This window comes from Balaenoptera physalus (assembly GCF_965194825.1).
Source record: "Balaenoptera physalus genome assembly, chromosome: X".
NCBI lineage: Eukaryota > Metazoa > Chordata > Mammalia > Artiodactyla > Balaenopteridae > Balaenoptera > Balaenoptera physalus.
Genome location: NC_138903.1, coordinates 96,142,780 through 96,163,878, shown reverse-complemented (window position 1 = coordinate 96,163,878; position 21,099 = coordinate 96,142,780). Strand labels below are relative to the sequence as shown.

The 21,099-nt window shown below is 38.9% G+C and overlaps 1 protein-coding gene across 3 annotated transcripts in view; it reads left to right on the top strand.

The window, feature by feature from the left end:
- The window catches only part of COL4A6 (collagen type IV alpha 6 chain), a 289,921-nt gene that overhangs the window by 13,499 nt on the left and 255,323 nt on the right, over nt 1-21,099 (top strand). The window lies entirely within an intron of this gene.

The following is a 21,099-nucleotide window of genomic DNA, read 5'->3' as shown; positions in this document are numbered from 1 at the left end:
GAATATGGTTGAATGGAGGACAGTGAGAAGACCTACCTGGGTAAAGCACCGGAGTAGAAGGAAATGATTATGGACAGCTGAGGCAGGGTTAGGTCATGGAGGTCTTAAAACCCAGGCAGAGAGAAAAATTTGGCTACAAAGCGCTGTGCTGATTGCTATTTGAGGGAAATACTGACATGATCAGTGGGTCTTTAGCCCACTCTTCTTATGTCAGACAAGTGCCTGTACATATAACTCCCTGTATCCTATATATCCAACGTAAATACACATATACATACCAAGAGTGTGCTGTTTTTATTTTTATTGATTTCTTTTTATTTTTATTGTAAAGACTACTCTCTAGCTTTAACCACAGTCTTTGCCTTTACTTTCTTGCCTTCTATGTATTATCCTAAATCACCACTTTTATTCTTCCCCTCCTCAAGAAGTTGTAACATCACCCAGATGCCTACTCCATTAAAACATTGTAGTTCGCCCCCCCCACACCCAAATCTCTCCCTACTGGACCACCTGAAGAATTTAAGGCACAGTGGTCAAGTTGGAAGAGATCCATATCTTTCTTTGGTTTAATGTCCAGCACCTGTTTTGAGCCCTCAGCCTGCGATCTCCAGTCTTGAAGCCCTGAGACTGGCTTGTGGCTCCCACTTTCCCTAACGGCTGTGATAACCAAAGGTGCTGAGAGAGATGGCAGCTTCTACGTCCACTGACTCCCAGTTTATACTCTCCCTGTCAGACCATAAGTCAGGGAAGAAAAGAGAGTTCTGACATAAAACATTGTACTTTAGAGCCAAATTGACAGCACTTCCTTTCTCTATTTTGAAGGATCTCCCTATGCATTTCTATGTGTACATTTCTCTGTAAGTTTGGTTATGCCCTCCTGTATAACTGTGAGAGTATGTGTTTATTTAACACTTTTTGTTTGTCAGGTTTTTTTTCTTTTTCATGTTGTGTCTTTCACTGTCTTTTTAAAATTTTGAAACAATCTCAAAATTACAGAAAAGCTTCAAGTATGCTACAATAATTTTTTATTTAACCATTTGAGAGTAAGTTGCCAATATGATCCGACATCACTCCCAAATACTTCAGTGTATATTTCCTACAAACAAAGATATTCTGCTATGTAGTCATTTTTTCTCTTAAAAATTATTATGAAATATTTTAGGCAACAGGAATGTTATTTATATAATATGTAAAATAATATAATGAACATATATAATAATGTAATTAAACAAAATATGATGAATATATGACCATCAACCAGCTTAAGAAATAAAATGCAGTTGAAACCACCTGTGTATCACTCCCAGCCCCACCTCCACCATCCTGAATTTGGTATATATCATTCATTCCTAAGATGGAGTTTCTAAGTGGGTTTCAGGTGGGTCTGTAAGTGCCCTGAAACTGTACGTAAAATTAGATATGCATGTACATTTTTCTGGGGAAAAGGTCCATAGCTTTGATGAGATTTACATGCATAAACGTAAGCTGTGTGTGACGTAGTAGAGTTCACAAAAAAATAGTCTACAGTTAGCGCATATCCTTTTCCGCCACTCATTTATTGCTTAGCTCTTTGTATTCTGGCTTTCTCCCCAACCAGTTCACTGAGATTGATTTGATTCGGTCACTTCTTAATCACCAAATTCAATTGCTTCTTCTCAGTCCCCATCCTCACTGAACTACCAGTAGCATCTTACTCTTGACTCACCTCTTCTAGACTCTTTCCCTCGCCTTGGTTTCTGCACTCTCTTGACATTCTTCAGTCTCCTCATCTGAAAAGTATAATACCTACCTCATATGGTGGTGAGGGTTAGTTAAAATGTTCATAAAGTGCCTGATTGTTGTATGTGCTCAATAAACTGTGGCTATTACTCGCAGTCAATTCTCATACCACTGTGGTGTGTCTCGTCATCCCCCAGCCCCCTATTTAAGGTGTTATGAATGGACAGAGGCCATGCCAGGAAGACAGCCTGCAATTACTGCCTCAGCTTCCTGCGGGCCTGTTCATTAGCCTAATAGTAACCCCTGTACCTATTAATAGTTCTCCTTAGGGCAGGATCAGTGATCCTAAGAGTCTTTAAGAGAAAATAATTTAGGTGAAGTCTAGTTAGCCTTGAATTACATAGAGATATAGTTTTAAATTTCATTCCCCCAAAGTTTGTAACGCTGTTCTCAGCCTGGTCACCTTTAAAAACCTCAGATGGTAAGAAGTTAGCCCTCCTTTCCTTGTTTGTTCAGCTTTTTGCCCACTCTGCTACTAAACAGACTGACAAATGTAGGTGCCAACTCTATTACGAAGGACACCTGCTGGCTTCAAGCTGGCCTAGGGCCAGTTATCCTGGACAGGCCATTGAAGAGCCATATGACTTTCAGACACTATTTACTTGGAACAGAATGAGAGGAAGGATTTATATCAAGTTACCAGTCCCCTGAGTCTGCCCTGTCCTGAGCTGTCCTCTTTATCCTTCACGTCCTCTATTAGCTGCCAGTAACAGTGACATACTTTTGTTCATATGCATAACAGAACCTTAAAATATCTGAGGGCACAAACCTCTGAGAAGCACCAAAGCCCTCACTGAGGCCCATCAGCTAAGAGAAAATCAGCCAAGTTATCTTTGCCCTCTGTTAGGTAGAGTGCTTGACCTCATAACTGCCATCCCTTCGGTCAGGATAGGGTAGGTTATGTTGCTATAGCAAACTACTCCCGACATCTCAGTGGCTTAAAATAACAAAGGTCTATTTTTGGTTCACACTGCATGTCCATCATGGGTCATCTGGGGCACATTATGTGGTCCTCAATCTAGGACCCAGATGGAACAGCCACCATCCGGAACACTACTGATTGTTGTAGCAGAGGGAAAGAGAGCTCTGCAGGTCTCACACTGGACTACCAATTAAATCTTATTTCTGTATGTGACACATGTCAATTTTTTCATATACCATTGGTCAGCCTTGATCAGAGACCAACTGGAGACCAAGAAGGGCAATCCTACCATGTGCCCTGAAGGTGGAGAGCTGGAAATATTCAGCCACACTGTTACTTAATGTTCTCTGTAGAAAGATATCCCTGATCTCTCTAGCCCTGTCCCTTTCCCTGGGACATCTTGCTAAGTCACTTCCCTTCAATTTCACTCATTCTTGTTTATCTGCTTCTGTAAAAACCAAGCTACTTCTTATCAGTTTGGTAATTATTGTGCATACCGTAGTAGGCTGTGTTGTTTAATGCAAGGTTTTTTTTCCCCTTGATTTGAATTCCTTCAGCCTCTTTGGTGTTCCTGCAGTTGTATGCTGCTGTGATATACAGAGGTATTAGCTTGAAATAGTTTTGTTTCAATAAAATGCTGTCATTTGGACTCTTCCTCACCTCCTGCTGTTTACAGTGGTAAGTAACAGAATGGCTATAATTCTGTGATCCCCTGACCATAAAGATGGGATTAAATGACTTGCCCAAGGGTGTTTAGTTAGTTGGTATTGGAGGAGACTGAACTAGAACTCAGGTTTTCTGACTCAGAGTCTGTTTTCTTTTTATTACACCAGGCCCTATTATAAAGAAAGTTGTATAACTGGCAGCTCTGTAATTTACTACCAGAGATGACTGGTAACAACAGAACCTAGTCTTTAATCTGGAACAGAAGGAATTTTCCACTTAAATGTCTCCTTTGGAGTATTTTGATGAATTCCGTGTCATAAAATCAGATTCCTGGGATTCCGATGCCAATAAGTTTGTGTTCTTTCTTGAAGCAAATAAACAACTGGCCCTGAATGAATCAATGGCATGATCCTGACTATCTGTAAGACTCGAACAAATAAGGACTTTCACTTTATCTCAATCTGGAAAAAGGCATTGCACGCATTGTGTTTTAGCAGGTTTGTTTCTCACTAGTATTTAGAATGTGAGACAATGTTCAAGGCTTCAAATTACAAATGGTATCAATAGCTTAGTGAAAGCATTACTGCACAAGCTGTGTCAGCCTGTCTCAATTTGGAGTTAGTTTTTGTGTGAACTGCTGTGGGCTCTCCTCAGGTATAGTTTACTATAAAGCTCTTCAGTGGCACTTCTAGTGTTAACCAAATTCACTATTGATAACTGTTTAAGAAAAGGCCCTACCCACGAACTTCCCTGGCAGTCCAGTGGTTAAGACTCCACACTGCCAATGAAGGGGGCGCAGGTTTGATCCCTGGTTGGGGAACTAAGATCCCACATGCTGCGCTGCGTGGCCAAAAGATTTTTTTAAAAAAAAGGCCCTAGCCAATGAGAGTATCACTAAAAATCATAGATAATAAAGGAGGCATCTCTAATACAAAAACAAGCCCTAACACACAGGCATAGAATTCTTGTTAAGATATGAACAAATATGACATGGGTGGTCCAGGGTATCTGCAGATAACACGAACCTCTGCCCAGGCTTAATAGAAGAATACACCATTTTATATACATTCAATAATATAAATTGTAGGTCAGGAAGAAGTAACCTTTTTAGAGAATGCCACACAGAACCCATTAGGATGATTTTCTGAATTGTTCCAATACTTTGCCTTCTGCTATCAGGTGATCTTGATTACTCTTTGGACACTAAAACCCAGCATTATTGTCATATATAGAAGCACAATGCTAGATATCTGAGAACACTGGCCATTAGTGCAAAGTCGAAGCCAATTTCTCTGATATTATATCTGTGGTGATAGAATATCTTCCATAATGTTTTCTCACAGAGTCCTTTGCCATAGTCATTTAGCTACCAGGTCAATTGTTTTCCTCATGGGAAATTTCACACATGAACAAAGCAGAGAGAACAGTATCATATGACCTCACGTTCCTATCACCCAGCTTCAACAATTATCAATTCATGGCCAATCTGCTATGAGGTCTTTATGAGGATTATCATAATCATTTGCATTTCATGGCTATGAACTATTTTTTAATATCTTTTCACTTTTTTATGGCGACTGTAAGTATAAATATTAGGCTTTTACGTAAAGAGGATTTATTCACACCACCAGAAAAATCGTTTTCAAAATATTCATATCACTAGAATAGCTCAACTGCAGATGTTATCAACCAATTTCCTAAGAAATTCTTAGAGTCGAGGGAGCCAACATCCTTCTATCAGGATCTATCCATTGTATCAAAGGACTTAAAAGCTAGAAAAGGACCACTGCTTCTCATATTGTGGTCTATCAACCTTTGGGTATCAGCAAATGTATTCTTGGGGATCTATAAGCTCTTAAAGTTAAGAAACGTTCTTCCAATATCAAACTGGTAATAATCCTTCTGAGTGTTCACTCTTGTACTCATGTTGAATTCTTTTATCAGTACTTATCTTTTAAAATGGCCATGCAGTATCAGAAGGCATTTTTATAAAATAAGATTTCACTTTCTTAGTCAGTGTTTCTCAAATAGATCCATGAATCCATTCTATAGTTCCTTACAGTTCTGAAGGAGGAGAAATCCCACTCTGAGGGAAGAATACAGGAAAAATTGAGAGTTTTATCACACAAGTTACCATTGAAACAAATAGATAGGCCCCGAAGTTTAGTTGTGCCCTCAGTGAACAGAATGTGGACATTCTGGTGGAGAAAAAAGCTTTCCGAAGAATATAAGGTTGAAAAGTTAGTAGTGGAAAATAACATTATAAAGGTGTATTGGAACTGAATTATTTAAGTTAAAACATAATACCTTACTATAAGGTTAAGGAGTCTACACTTTTATATTTTCTGTCAGTATGATATTGTTTTATGTGAGGTCGGGGGTATTGTCTTCTTTAAGTGTGGATTCTGTAAACTTGGGAGGCTCAGTGGGAGAATATTTTGGCAGTCATTTTCTACTCTCATGTACAGTGTAGAAGCCTGTCTCCATATCAAGGTAGGATTCTATACTGGATTTTAATACTCTGTAAATAAAACAATATTCTCTCTATATTCATCTCCATTAGTAAGCATTGAAATTGACAACAATGAAGGTTTTAGTACTTTTTTGTCATGCAGAACTGAACATTATTTTAATTTTATACCTATATTACATGTAACAATGATCTGCTGGGGGGGAGTCCTATCTGCTGAAACACAGTTTACTTAGTGGCTTTGGAGAATTCTAAGCAGGCTTTGGGATGCAAACTTACTAGTGCTTTCGTTTTTCACTCCAGAGCTCTGAAAGGCAAGACCATAGCTTAAGCTATTGTATGTAAATTAATGCCTGCTACTACCAATAATACAATAACAATAGCAAAAGAAGATGATAACGCCCGTGTGCCAGTCGTTGTACTAAGGATCTTATTTACTTTTTTATTTCATCCTCACAACAACCCAAGGATAGTAGGGTGAGAGGATCTTCCTTCCTTGTTTGCTTGAGGTACTGTTGATATCCGGTAGTGTACATTGGTGGAAGGCGCTAGAGCTCATCTGTTTGTATTTCTTATGGGCAGTTTCTCCATCTTGCAGTGGGTTGTGTCGACTGAAAAAAATGCACAACCTAAAAGTTGAGAATTATGGGTTTTTTGGCAAAATTTCTGAGGACTAAAACCCAGGAAACAGCAGCCTCTCAAATAGCTCTGAGGAACTGCTCCGAAAGGGTAAGGGAGGAACCAGGATATATAGGAGTTTCGCAACAAAAACCAGGTAGTTGGAACATCAAAAGATTACTGTTATTAATTAAAGAAAACCAGATATCTCAAGTTAATGAATTTAGTGCTTTTCTCTGTATGGGAAGATGCAAGAGTCTGGGCTCATTGAAATCATTCCTTTGATATGCACCTTAGCCCTCTAGGGCCAGTATCCTGTTCTTTCCCATCCTGAGTCCCCTCAGGGTGCACCTTTGGAGGTGGCTGCAGTGACTGAGGGCATCCTTTGTTTGCTAATATGGCAGGCAACATTTTTCATTCACAGTTGCTCCTGCTATAACACTCGTTCTCATAGCAGGGTATGAGTACTTCATCAGCATCTAAATTTACATGCAGTTAACAAAATCTCTTTTATGTGTGCTATCTCATTTGATCCTAGCAGGAACACTATGAAATAGGAAAGGAAAATATTTTACAGTAATATACTCATTTAGGATGAAAAAATGGAGGCTCAGATGCTTCTTACTTGCTCGAGGTACAAGACTTCTTCACATCACCTTCTGCTCCTGTTGTATTCAATCTTGACTCCTCTCGAACTGTTGAAAGTATATTCATCTTTTTTTTTTTTTTTTTTTTTGCTTAAAAGGGAGACAGAAACTAATCCTCATTTACTATATATCTTTCACCTAACATGATGTCAGGCATACAACAGGCACTTGATAAATGCCTGTTGACTTGGATTGTTAGATTTTATACTTAAATAGAAGAAGAGCTATGAGAATAAAATAAATTTTAGATAAGTCTTGCCATTAGTATGTGGCTATTCATTAAGCTATATAGTCTTCTAAACCTTCCTAGGAACTCCCTGCTACAGAAGGGCCCCAAATGTTTTACCTGCCATTTATCACATACTGTCTAAAATTAGACTATTATAGATCCATTCCCTTGGCCACTGATACTCCTAGACATTATCCTTAATTACATATATCTCTAGAAAGTACAAGTCATTTATAGATTGGTACAAAATATTTTTTTTAAATCTTTGCTCAGTGTTTGGCCAGGGTAGTTTTGAAGGAGGTAAAAGATCATTTTGGAGCATGGATCACTACTAGGGAGAATTTTGAAGGAGTGTATTAACAAATTGTTTATTATCTACTGTAACAACAATAACTAATACTTGTTAAGAATAACTATGTGCCAGGGAATTCCCTGGTGGTCCAGTGGTTAGGACTCCATGCTTCCACTGCTGGGGGCCTGGGTTCGATTCCTGGTCGGGGAACTAAGGTCCCACAAGCTGTGCAGCCAAAGAAAAAAGAAAAAAAAGAATAACTATGTGCCAGACTCTGTGCCTTAATTACTATTATTACTATTATTATCTCATTATTACAAATGAGATACCTGAGACTCAGAAAAGCAAGTGGCAAAACAGTGATTTAAACCAAGGTCTGACTAAACCCAAATCTCCCATTCTTAACCATTACCCTGTGCTACCTAATCAGTGGGAGTAAGGAAAAGAAGGGGAAAAGAATGAAAAGGAATGTATAAATTGTTGCTAGGAAGATGCCCAAGCCAAACATTGACTTTAGTCACAATGGAGACTTCAGATCTGTGGGCTCAAGTCCTATGACAGGTATTTTGGCCTGGAGTCCCCCTAGGTAATCACCTCCCTTTCACTCAGCATTACTGGCTACTTTGCCTTTACTTGTGCTTATTTACTTACTCTCTTTGGTCTTCATTGTTGCTGTTTCTCAAGTGGAGCCTGAACAATATAGTCAGATGTTCTTTATATAAATCTTATCTCCAATGTGTAGCTCAAAATGTGTTCCTTATAAATTCTTGTCATGCAAGGCTACTAGGAATAATGAATAATACGTCAGGAGAGTTGCTTTTTGTAACTAGTAAATAGAAAGTTTGATCATTCTTCCGGAGTGAACTTTAAACAACCCATTCTCACAGGCTGCAATGTTGAATAATAATGATGACGGTACCTTTCCACTTGTGTTTAGGCCTCTCATATGTTATCTGAGTTGAGCTACTCAGCAGTTAATATGAGCGAGGTAGCAATTATTATACCCATTTTGTAGATGAAAGGGACTGAAGCTAACTGATTTTAAGTGGTCACCTGGCTGATAAGTAGAAAAGTCATTTACAGAGCCACAAGCTGAATTCAGTGGTCTTCCAACAGTCCCACATTATTTGCTTTTCTGTCCATCCTGTGGCTTGATACATCCCATCTTACAAAGAGATCTGCTATTTTATTGCAAGCCTCTTCTGTGAATAAATAAATGGTACAGACATTAAGTCCTAGAGTAGTCAGTTGGGGTGGTTGAGGGGAGAGCCCATTTGGGAAGAGGATAATCAGGAAAGTTTCCCTGTAAATTTGAGTTGCAGGATGATATATCAATTTCCCTCCTTCTCTGATAAATCCCATAGGTGGGAAAAGGATACGTTTCCCTGATTCTAAATTGATGGGGGTAGATATGTGCTGATAGAGATTGGTGAGCATGTGTAGGGGTGGGAAGGTGTTGTTCGTAGACCTTTCAAAAGCATGTTTACGTGAAACGAAGTCGTTGGACGAAGAGAAATCCTACTCACCTGCCAAGGTCCATTCAAATTGCACTACTTCCGTAAAGCATGCTGTGACCATTCTGGCCTCCATTAATCTCCCTTTTCTCTAAAATCCTCTAATAATTATGGTCTAGACTGGAGGTTGCAAACTGGTGAGCCATGGTCCAAATCTGACTCAAGGATGTGCTTTGTTCTCATCATGCTGTATGCTAGGGGTAGGACTCTGTTGGCTTTCCTGGACAGGAGAGCAGGACTTTGAGCCCGCAGGCTTGCCACAGTCCCCCAGCAAGGCCCTCCAGATGCTCTGGTGCGATGAAATACAACCATACTGGGAAAGCCAGGTTTCAGCAGTTTGTAGCTAAGGATATGTGTGGTTCATTGAGCAAGATGACCCTCTTCTTCCTCAGCACTGATGTAGAATACACTTAGGAATGGTCTCAGCTAATGCATCTCCCCAGCTGGAGAGAAAAGAGAAAATGGCACCAAGCTTTCTTAGAGATTAGATCACCGCCCTATTATATTTCTTTCTGCCTCAGATCAATTGTCCACTGAAACTGATTAAAGTCTTGTAGTTAACAGGCAGATTGAATATAATCTTTTCCTCCTCAACCTATTAGTTACTGACTACCGAGCATAACTCTGAGAGGTTTGATTAGAGAGTTCCATTAAAAATCGTCATACAGTGCATTTTTCCATGTCTCTATGAATTTCCCTTTGCTATGTGTGCTGGCCATAGACTTAACCCTCAACCCATGCATTTTGTAACAAATGAGATGGGGAGAGGGTGAAACCTTTAATTAGTGTCTCTTGAGGATATGATGGTTCTGAAGAGCTTTGCATAGATGAGAATCACTAGATATTATCTACATGGTCCCTGAAAACCAGTAGTAATAGATGTTTAACTCCTACATTGCCTTCAGTCTTTGTGAACCTCCAGAGTGCCATGAACCTAGGCTGGGAAAACTAGTTCTGAATAGACTGTCTAGAAGCCAGGCAAAGTCAGTACATCCTGTTTGCAGTAAAGCAGTGGGAACTGCCTGAATGCTGCTAGAAGGATGGCAGGGTTAAATTATCTCTTCTCTTTGGGGTCCTGCAGAGCGTGATGAATCAGCTCAGATGGGCTAGACTGACCCTAGCCCCCAGTGTTATGATTAACTTCGTAAGCCAGGCAATCCATTGACTCAATTCCATCATATAGACTATTTCCTTTCTTTTAAAATGTGTGAAGATTAAATCTATCATCTTCTTACGCCTGAACTTTAACATTCGTACTTTCATTTGGAGATTCACATCTTTACACACTAACTTTGTGTGGGATTGTGTTGCCGACTCCCTAACATGATCCCCAAATAAAGTCTTTTTACCTCTTATTACTTTGAGTGATGTAGCAATCCTCCTGTGTGCCATTAAGACTACTAAACATTCAGGGTATATAACCTACTCTTCCAAGTTCCACAATAAGGTACTACCAACCTTCAGTTTCCCCAAACAACAGCAAATGGGTCAAATGATATAGACTGCCCAGCAATGACTAACAAGACCTTTCAAAAGAAAGTCACTTCCCTAGCTTTGATTATTTGGCATGCATATACCAAATCAATTTCACGGTACTCCAAGCTGTGCAAACTTTTTGATTGTGCCAGAATTTTGTTGAATTAGCTGAACATGAAATTCAATGTTTTGTTTCCTGGATCAGGGAAATGCCTTTGTTCAGCTAACGGGTGTGTACCCACTGGAATCATTATACACTGGCTGTCAGAATCCCGGAACCTTTCCTATGTCAACCGGGCTCCCTTTTCATTCAGTGGAGTTGGTGCCTAAAGTGGTTGGGTGCCAGAGGGTCACAGGAGAGGCAAAGGCATTTTAGTGTTTTTATCAAATTAGTAGGGTGTCGACTAAAGAAAATTGCACAACCTAAAAGTTGAGAATTATGTTTATTTGGCGGACTTCCTGAGGACTCAAGCTGGGGAGGTAGCCTCTCAGATAGCTGTGAGGAACTACTCCAAAGAGGTAAGGGAGGAGCCAGGATATATAGGGGGTTTTGCAACAAAGACATCAGAAGATTTACCGCTAGTTAAAGAAAACCAGATGTCTCAGGTTAATGAATTTAGCACTTTTCTATGTATGGGAAGATGCAAGAGTCTGGGTTCCTGGAAATCATTCCTTTGATATGCACCTTAGCTCTCTAGGGCCAGTATCCTGTTCTTTCCCATCCTGAGTCCCCTCAGGGTACACCTTGGCGGGGGTAGCTGCAGTGGCTGAGGGCTTGGCTGTGGACAGCCCATTTGTTTCCATTCTGAGTTCCCTCAGGCTCACCATTGGTGCGGGTAGCGACTGATGGCTTGATGGCCGCAGCATCCTTTGTTTGCTGATATGGCGGGCAGCATTTTTAATTCACAGGGGGCAGGGGTGGGGTTGTGTGATCACTCCACAGATCTCCTACAAACCAAAAATGGCCCCTCAGATGGCACATTATGATAATGATGCACCCTAATCCCTCACCTCTGCTTCCTCATCCTTTCTGAATTTATGGAAGTCTTAGATTAAGTAGAATGCTCCTTCATGTAATAAGCTTAAGACATGTTAAGCAGCGAGAAACTACCTCTGTTCTCAAACTTCTTGTGAGAGGGATATAGAAACTCTAGCCAGGGTGCTGTACTGCATCTGATAGTTCTGAGAGAATATAAATCTTTGTTTGTCCTAAGTTGTGCCAGATCGTCTAACTAATATAATTAGAGTGAATAGTAATAAACCAGTATTTACATATAATACTTGTTTGGGGAAAGCTAGATAAACCTACAAATCTACCGACACCATCTCTCACTCCTTTTCCTAGGCAGGCATTTTGGATGGGTCCCAAAACACATTTCCTGCTTTTCTATTAAAGCAAACACTAATGTTATTCCTGTGAGTCTTTTCTTTTTCCCTGATAAGGCTTATCTCATGCTCCTCTTCATTAAGATCTAGGTGTGCTTTTGTGAAAATGCCTATTTTAGCATGTGAAATGCAGCCCCCTCCAGCACAACAGGCACCCCTATGGCCTCCCTTGCATGGTCTCCATAAATCTCTCGTCTTCCCTCTGATCCCACCCCTACCCTCAACACTGAGCATCCCCTCCCTCCAAATAGCAGTAGAGGGAAAAAAATGAAACTAAAGAGATGCACTTGAAAGGCCTGCAGATTTTAAAATAAAGCTTAATGTTCTGAAGGATCAACTCTGGCATGCACAGGCGCCCTGGATTTACAGGTCTCAGGTACCTAGAGTTGTAAAACAATTGAAGTACATCTCTCTGTTTGTCCTGCTGGTAGATTAGAATATCCTGGATAAATTAAATTCATAGATAACCTAGTACTCTTATCTAACCTGTTTGTTTCAAAGGGGTAGGAGTAGTGGAAATTCACTGGGTACCAATTGGAGGACTTCTGGCCCTACCACTGTGGTCTTAGGCATTTCACTTCAATTCTTCCTGAGTTGCTTCGTTTGCAAAATGATGATAACAGTATCTGCCCTGTACACCTCACAAGGTTGGAGCCAAGTTCCCACATAATAGTGAAAGTGTACACAAGACCCCACAGAACTTGAAAGTTATATTATTTCAGACACCTCCCTTCCCTATCACAAAGGAGCCAAAACTGCCTACCACTTCCTATCAACTGCAGCTAGAAGAAATTAAAATGTAAACTTATTATAATCATTAACCTTTTCTGTAGTTTTGTTATATTTTTAAGACACTGTCCACTTACCAAGTGAAAGGTACCTTCTCGAAAATACTTTATGATCTTGGTATGTAATTATGATTTACTGGCAAGATTTTTAAGAGAAGATATTTACTAGTGCCTGCCTTAGCCCACCTCTGGGCTTATCTTTCTTATGCATTAATTACCATATTGAAATGCAATTTATTTGCTTTTTAATCTACCTCTACTGTACCCAAATTCTTCAGTTTTGCAGATGTTGATTGTTTTACCCTTTGACAGTTTTTTCTCTTTTTTAGTATGAGTTGATGTCTAGGCAGATAACGGTTATTAAAAGTTTGGGAAATTATTGTCCTAGGTGGCCCTAGTGTAGAGTTTGTTTAGGAGAAAACATTCTCTGTTTAAGCTTAAAAAACACACACACAACTCGTTTGTCATTCATACAAGATGGAAATTGAGTTCTTCCTGCAAATTTCACCAAGAAAATGCAAATATGCGGTAGTAAAGTAACATGAATGGTTGCACTTCTGTTAGGGATGGTGCAAAACAAGTCTTGTTCACCCTAAAATCGTGATAATCAGTCTTTGAAGAGATATTTATTGATCAATTGTATTAATTATGTATGTATGCATAACCTTCACAAAACATACTGATCAATTCCCAAACACCCTCGGACCTGATGCTTGACAGCCACTGAGAAACTCTTTCCTTATTCTAAATTTCTCACCTTCCCCAAGGATCTTTCTCCTGGATGATAGAAGGAGGATCCTGGAGAAGACTTCAGGGGACAAGCCTGGAATGAGCTGCTTGAGATATGCAGAAGGGTTGGTCATGCTCAGCTCAGGGAAAACTTTGTTGGGGGCAATCTCATTAGCCATTCAATGGAAAAATGAAGACCATCCTCTACCCTTGACCATACAGTGCCACTATTGACCTTAAGGGTCATAGCTTTCAGCACGAGGTTTGGTATCCAACCCATTTTTTTTGCCTGATGCCTTGCCATCCTTTCCTACTACTTTTGAGGGGCTTCAATTAAAGAGAGCAGCATAATGGAGTTTTTACAGAGCTGACTGGGGGCGACAGGGTTTGACATAGTGGTGAAAGCACGGGAGGTAGTGTTCCATAGACCCCAGTTCCATTCCAGCTCTTCCACTTCCTAGTAGTGAGACCTTGCTGAAGTGATTTAACTCCTTCGAGTTTACTCAAGCCTGAATTTTTGCACTGGTAAAATAGGAATAATAATAGTATCCATATATCAGGATTGTTTTGAGGAATAAATGAGATGGTACATTTAAATCACTTAGCATAGTAATCACTTGATTGTTGCTCATAGTTGCTCCCAATGTCATAGTTTCATTATAATTATTAATATAATAAATAATAACTTCCTACCATCGTGGCCATTATAGAAGGTCTCTGGGAAGCTCTGTGAGCCACAGCTTAAGGAAAAGAGTTTACTAGATTCTTCTCCTTACAAACTCGGGCCAAGTTCCTTCTACCTAATGTGATTATGCCTTCTGTGAATATAGACTGCTTAAAAGCTAGGCATTGCAACCACTGGGTTCCCAGCTATGGAGACCAAAGATCCTGAACATTTCAGTTAGGCTGCATCTCTTCTTAATTCCCAAAGTACAGTCCTTAAACGGTCTACAACAGTGGTTTTCAAAACTTTTTGAACAGCAGCTTACCTCTTTTTCACCCACGTGAAATCATACAAAGAGCCATAATATAGACAACGTATAAAGGTAGTATTTTATTAGTTTGAATTTTTCATAGGTGCATGTATATAATACTTGTATATATGTTCAGTGCAAAAAATGAAACTAGGTGCTAAGGATGACAGTTGTAGTCTTTTGTCATTGTAATCCACATTTGTTTTTGCATTTTGTTTTCCACACAGTTAAAAAAAATAAAGTTCACATAGATGTAGTAATCAAAAATTGTTGCAGAGCTTGTCTTAATAACTAATCTAGCGCTTAAAAGAATATTAATAGAAAAAAATTGCATGGACTTGTATAAGCTACTTAACTTCCCTGAGGCTTGATTTCCCTATTTGTATAATAGTACCTAGCTCAAAAGGTTATGAGGGAACATAAGATATTGTATGTAAAGGTGTTTGAAGAATTTTGCAGACTTTTCAGAGTGCCTAGCACGTAGTAAGCAATCAGTAGATATTAACTGGCACTGTCATGATCACCACCACCAGCAGCATCTGCTTGAATTCCTTAAATCATAGAGCAATAGAATTGTTCAATATATTCCTTAGCTCCTTGCATCTTCCCTGTTTGGTGGGAAACACTTTTTCAAATGTATCTTACAACATTTTAAATGCTTCATTTTAAATGTCCATCTCTGTCAAATACTAACTCTAGGTTTTCTAGTACACAATTTGGAAACCACTGGTCTAGACATCTGATTAGGTTTCTGCAAAGTCCTTGCCTGGCAGATTATGAGCTGTTTGAGAGCAGGGGCTATATTTTATTTATTTATGTATTCCTTATAGTGCCTGGGACAGCAGATGTTCAAAGACTATTTCTTGGATTGTATTCAAGTTCACTTCGCTGGATTTGAAAGAAACTTCCCTTCACCCCCAAACCCCTTGCCACATAAAACTAAATTTTCTTCTTGGTCTTTCTTTCCATTTTCTCCAACATTGCTATACTTTTTTTTATTGTCTCCTGAATTGAGGGTACCAACCTTTATGTAGGTAAGGAGCTCCTCAGCTTCTCAGCGAGAACGTTCAGATTTTGAAGGACTTAATATCCACTAAAGAAGGAAAGGAAGTTACTCCTGTTCAACAGTCACTGAGAGGTCACTGGCCCTCCTTCTCAAACCACAGTTTGGGGCCCTCCCGAGAGTTTGCATTTTAGCATTAATCTCTCATAGGAGAGGCAAGAAACATTTGATTTTAGGCTCGACAGTTTCTGGTTATAAAAATTACTTTTAGCAGCCATCTAAAAGTCATTAGCAGTCATAGCATAGTCCAAGCCATTTGATTACATATAATTCACTGCCAGAGTTGAGGTTGCTCGTAGTAAAATCACAGATACCATAAAACCCTGACAGTTGTATATTAATACAATCTGTACTTAAAATCCAGCAGGCAAATTTAGATTGCCATTCCTTAAAGAGTTAGGGGACCACTGCCCCCCTTCCTTCCTTTCTTTCTCCCTTCCTTCCTTCCTTCCACAAACATTCTATAAACCATCGTTACCACCACCATCAGTCCTTGCCCTGAAAGAGTTAAATGTCTAGCAAGGGAGACAGACACACAAACAGATTTCCATTGCATTTACTGCATAGCATTCTACTTGAAATATGCAAAGAATATTACGAAAGCAAAGAGGAGGGAAGCACCTAAAGAAGTCTCCGTAGGACATCCTAAAGGACAGAAAGGAGTTTCCCAGGGACAGGGGTGAAGATGGAAAGAAAGAGTAAAGCAGAGGTTGCTGCACTGAGCATAAAACCAAGGCAAGAACTAGCATGGTGTGTTTGGAAATCTCCAAGCAGTTCAGTGTTAGAAAAGCACCATGTGCCAGGTAGAAATCAATGAAAAACAAAGCCAGGACAGGCAGGCGCCAGATCAAGAAGGACCTTGAATAACATAGGAAGCCTGAAATGTTTCATCTAAGTGATAGTGATCTACTAGAAGATTCTAACATAAGGGTGGATACTAGAAGTCTAGTAGAATGATTGGGTGACAGCTTTCCTAAGTTGTACAGTAAGAGGTGATAAGTGCAGGAACTAGGACAACGATTATAGAAGTGGAGTGGAAAAAGCAGATTCACAAGAGATATTTGGGAGATAAAATCGGTAGGACTTTTTGATTTGGTGCACATGGGGTCAGAAAAAGATGAATTACTCAGGAAAACTCCCACCTTAGGTGTCTAGCTTAGTGATGGCAATGATTGATTCAACACGTGAAGAGGGAGAGATTTAGGAGGAATTAGACATGACATCAGTTTTGGATGTTTTGTGTTTGAGATGCCCAATGTCCCTTGGTCCTTACAAGTGGAGATAACCATGAGACAGTTGGAAATACTATTTCTCGGTAGAGGTTTGGGCTTGAGATACATATATATGTATGTATATATATATATATATATATATATATATATAATGAGAGATATATAGATACAGATATGTATAGATATATATGAATGATGGATATATTGATGGTAGTTGAAACTATAAGAATAGATGAGCTTAACTCAAGGAAAACATGTAGAATAAAAAGAGCAGAGATCTGAGAATAGAACCCTGGTACAACATCAATATGTAACAAATGCTTCCTGAGTGTCTATGCTAAATATAAGAGGGCCCTGACCTCAAGCACTTTACAACCTACTTAAAGATAATACTGGGACTTCCCTGGTGGTCCAGTGGCTAAGACTCCGCACTCCCAATGCAGGGGGCCCGGGTTCGATCCCTGTCAGGGAACTAAATCCCACATGCCACAACTAAGAGTTTACATGACACAACTAAGAGTTCACATGCTGCAACTAAGACCCAGCACAGCCAAATAAGTAAAAATAAATAATTTTTTTTTAAAAAAGATAATACTTAATTTCAAACTGTTCCTTAAAGTGCCAGGGTTCTGAGGAGCTACCACTGAGGCTGCTGCATGGAGCAAGGAAGAGGCTGGGCAGCCACTTCGCTCATGCCAGAACATGCTTCACTAGCAGCATGCTTAACTAGAGCACCTTCATTTCTACTCTGTGTGTGGGTAAATGATTTGGGTGGGGTTGAGTGGGGACCTTACTGTTAAAAAAGAGAATTTGGCAACCACTTCTCTGAAGGACTGATTTAAATATAATCAAAAACCAAAATATGTGGGATGAATATAATGGCTCAGACTCTACTTTTGGTGAAAAGGAAGGAATGAGATCAATGTTGAAAAATTGGTAATGATACATGGCCAGCATTCAGTTCTATTTCATTCACTTCAACATCACTAAATCATCATATATTGCTAAGCCTGAGCTAATAGATGGGAAAATGGAATACATATTTGTTAGGAGATGCCTGCCAGATGAGGTATTGGGTACTGAGACAAGGCCAAATAATGTAGATTCTTAAATAGTATGCTCTTGAGTTTGGATGTGATCAAATGAACAATTAGAAGCCATTGTTCTTCAGTGGGCTTCTGCCATTCAACCTTTTCACTCATCATATATGACACATGAGGTGAATTGACAATTATGATTACTCAGTGATGAAATTTCTACAAATGAAAACTTCTGGTAGGTTGTTGGTCATTGTTTCTTCTGAAAACCTGGGAAAAGGATAATCTGCTTATGAGGGTGATAGCTTCTGTCTCTCCTCCATCCCACTCCAGTAATTAAGCAACAAAACTTGTATCAGTTTTATGAGTTATCAGCAAAGGAAATAAATCCCTGGAAGTCAAGCATATAAAGATGATCAGTGTTATATTTCTCTGATAGGAATGGATTAATAAAGTTTCCATATTTAAAAAGTTAAAAATGAAGTAGTTTTTGTAAGTCATTATTTTTCTTTATTAAAATAAGGTATAATTGATCTATTGAAAAATAAAATAATTATGCTTATTTATTGAATTATTATCCTGAAAGCACCCAGGTTCCCCTCCATTCGTCAAAAACCTGTATTCTAGTCAATTAAGTGGAACTTAATTATTAGAAATGAGCAATGTATTTATTGAAATAAGAAATGCAGTGACTGTTTAAAACAATAGCTCAGGCCACAGGTGAAGAGAGAATTGGTAAACTAGAAGAAAAATCTAGAAGAATTATCTACAATAGAGACAGAAACACAAGGAGCTGGAATATATTTTTGAAAAATAGAGAGAGATGGAGTACAGAATGTGAACACTTAAGTTATATCTAATTAGCTCCCCAGAAGGAGAGAATAGAGGGAATTGAAGAGAGGCCCTATTTGTAGATGTAATCACTGAGAATTTTCCACAACTGATGAAAGACATGAATCCCCAGATTCAGGAAGCACAACTTATACCAAACAGGATGAGGGAAATAGAGACAGGGATAGAAATAGAAAGATAGGGTTGGGGAGAGAGAGAGAGAGAATCCTAGCCTAGGCAAAGGTAGTGAAACTTCAGTACACCATCAACAAAAATATCTTAAAAGCAGAAAGATCACTTACGAAGGAACTACAGTTAAACTGATAGCAGATCACTTACCACTCACAATTGAATGCAAAATTTAACAGTAATGCTAGAAGAAATTCACAAATCTACCATCTTAGAGGAAGATTTCAAAGCACCTCCCTCAATTATTGATACTTAAAGCAGATAAAAATTAACAAAACTGTAGAATATTTGAACAACCTAATTGACAAGTTTGATATAATGAATGTATATAGAATGCTGTACCCAACAATTAGAGTATACACATTCTTCTCAAGCACACATGGAACATACATGAAAATTGACCATGTCTTGTGCCCTAAAGCAAATTCCAACAGAATTCAAAGAAATCCATATCCACAGAACATGTTTTCTAACCACATTGAAATTAAGTTAGTCAATAACAAAAAGAAAAAATGTTTAATCCTCATGCATTTAGACATTAAAAGCACACATTAAAAAAAGAAATCATAATGTAAACTAAACATTAGAACTGAATGATTATGAAAATTCTACATATCAAAACTATGAGATATAGTGAAAGGTATATAGAGAAGAAAATATATAGTGTTCAATGCTTATAATAAAAAGGAAAGACTGAAAATTAATTGTATAAACATTTACCTTAAAAGATTTTAGAAAGATATAGAATAAATCTAAAAGATTGAAGAAAATTAAAATATGAGCAAAAATTAATGAGATAGAAAACAAACATGCAGTGGAAAGCATCCTTAAAATCAAAAGTTGGGGGCTTCCCTGGTGGCGCAGTGGTTGAGAATCTGCCTGCCAATGCAGGGGACACGGGTTCGAGCCCTGGTCTGGGAAGATCCCACATGCCGCGGAGCAACTGGGCCCATGAGCCACAACTACTGAGCCTGCGCGTCTGGAGCCTGTGCGCTGCAACAGGAGAGGCCGCGACAGTGAGAGGCCCGCGCACCGCAATGAAGAGTGGCCCCCGCTCGCCACAACTGGAGAAAGCCCTAGCACAGAAACGAAGACCCAACATAGCAATCAATCAATCAATAAATCAATAAATAAATCTTTAAAAAAAAAATCAAAAGTTGGTTCTTTGAAAAGAATAATAAAACTGAAAAACCTCTGACAAGAAAAATAAGGTCAGTAATCAAATAATCAATATGAGTGATATTTTAGAAAAGAGGATATAAGTACAGATGTAATAGATATTAAAAATATATACAGTGGAATATTACTCAGCCATAAAAAGAAATTGAGTCATTTGTAGTGAGGTGGATGGACCTAGAGTCTGTCATACAGAGTGAGGTAAGTCAGAAAGGGAAAAACAAATACTGTATGTTAACACATATATATGGAATCTAAAAAAAAAAAATGGTTCTGAAGAACCTAGGGGCAGGACAGGCATAAAGACGCAGACGTAGAGAATGGACTTGAGGACATGGGGAGGGGGAAGGATAAGCTGGGACGAAGTGAGAGAGTGGCATGGACATATATACACTACCAAATGTAAACTGGATAGCTAGTGGGAAGCAGCTGCATAGCACAGGGAGATCAGCTCGGTGCTTTGTGACCACCTAGAGGGATGTGATAGGGAGGGTGGGAGGGAGACGCAAGAGGGAGGGCATATGGGGCTATATGTGTACGTATAGCTGATTCACTTTGTTATACAGCAGAAACTAACACACCATTGTAAAGCAATTATACTCCAATAAAGATGTTTAAAAAAAGAAAAAGAAAAAAATCCAAAATCTTTACATGGTTTATAAAATGTTTCATGATCTGCCTTCTTCTACAACCTCAACGTTCACTGATCTCTCTCTTAACTTCCTGGAATTCATCCCACTCAAGGAAAGGACTTGGAATATTCTATTTCCTTAGCCTGAAATAGTCCTATTCTCCTTCGACGGGCTAAGTACTATTCCTGATTTAAATATGACCTAAATATGACTGCCTAAATACTACTTCTTCATGGAAGAATTCCTTAACTTTCTGGATTGAGTTCCCAATTTAAGCTCTGATGGCATCCTGACTTTTTCCTTTGTAGCACTGTAATTAAATACTTATTTGTACACTTGTTTGTTTAATGTTTGCCTCCCTACCATAGATGGTAGTTGTCTTGAGGGCAGAGACCTCATCGTCTTATTCTTTACTGTATTCCCAGTATATAACACAAAGTCTGTTATAA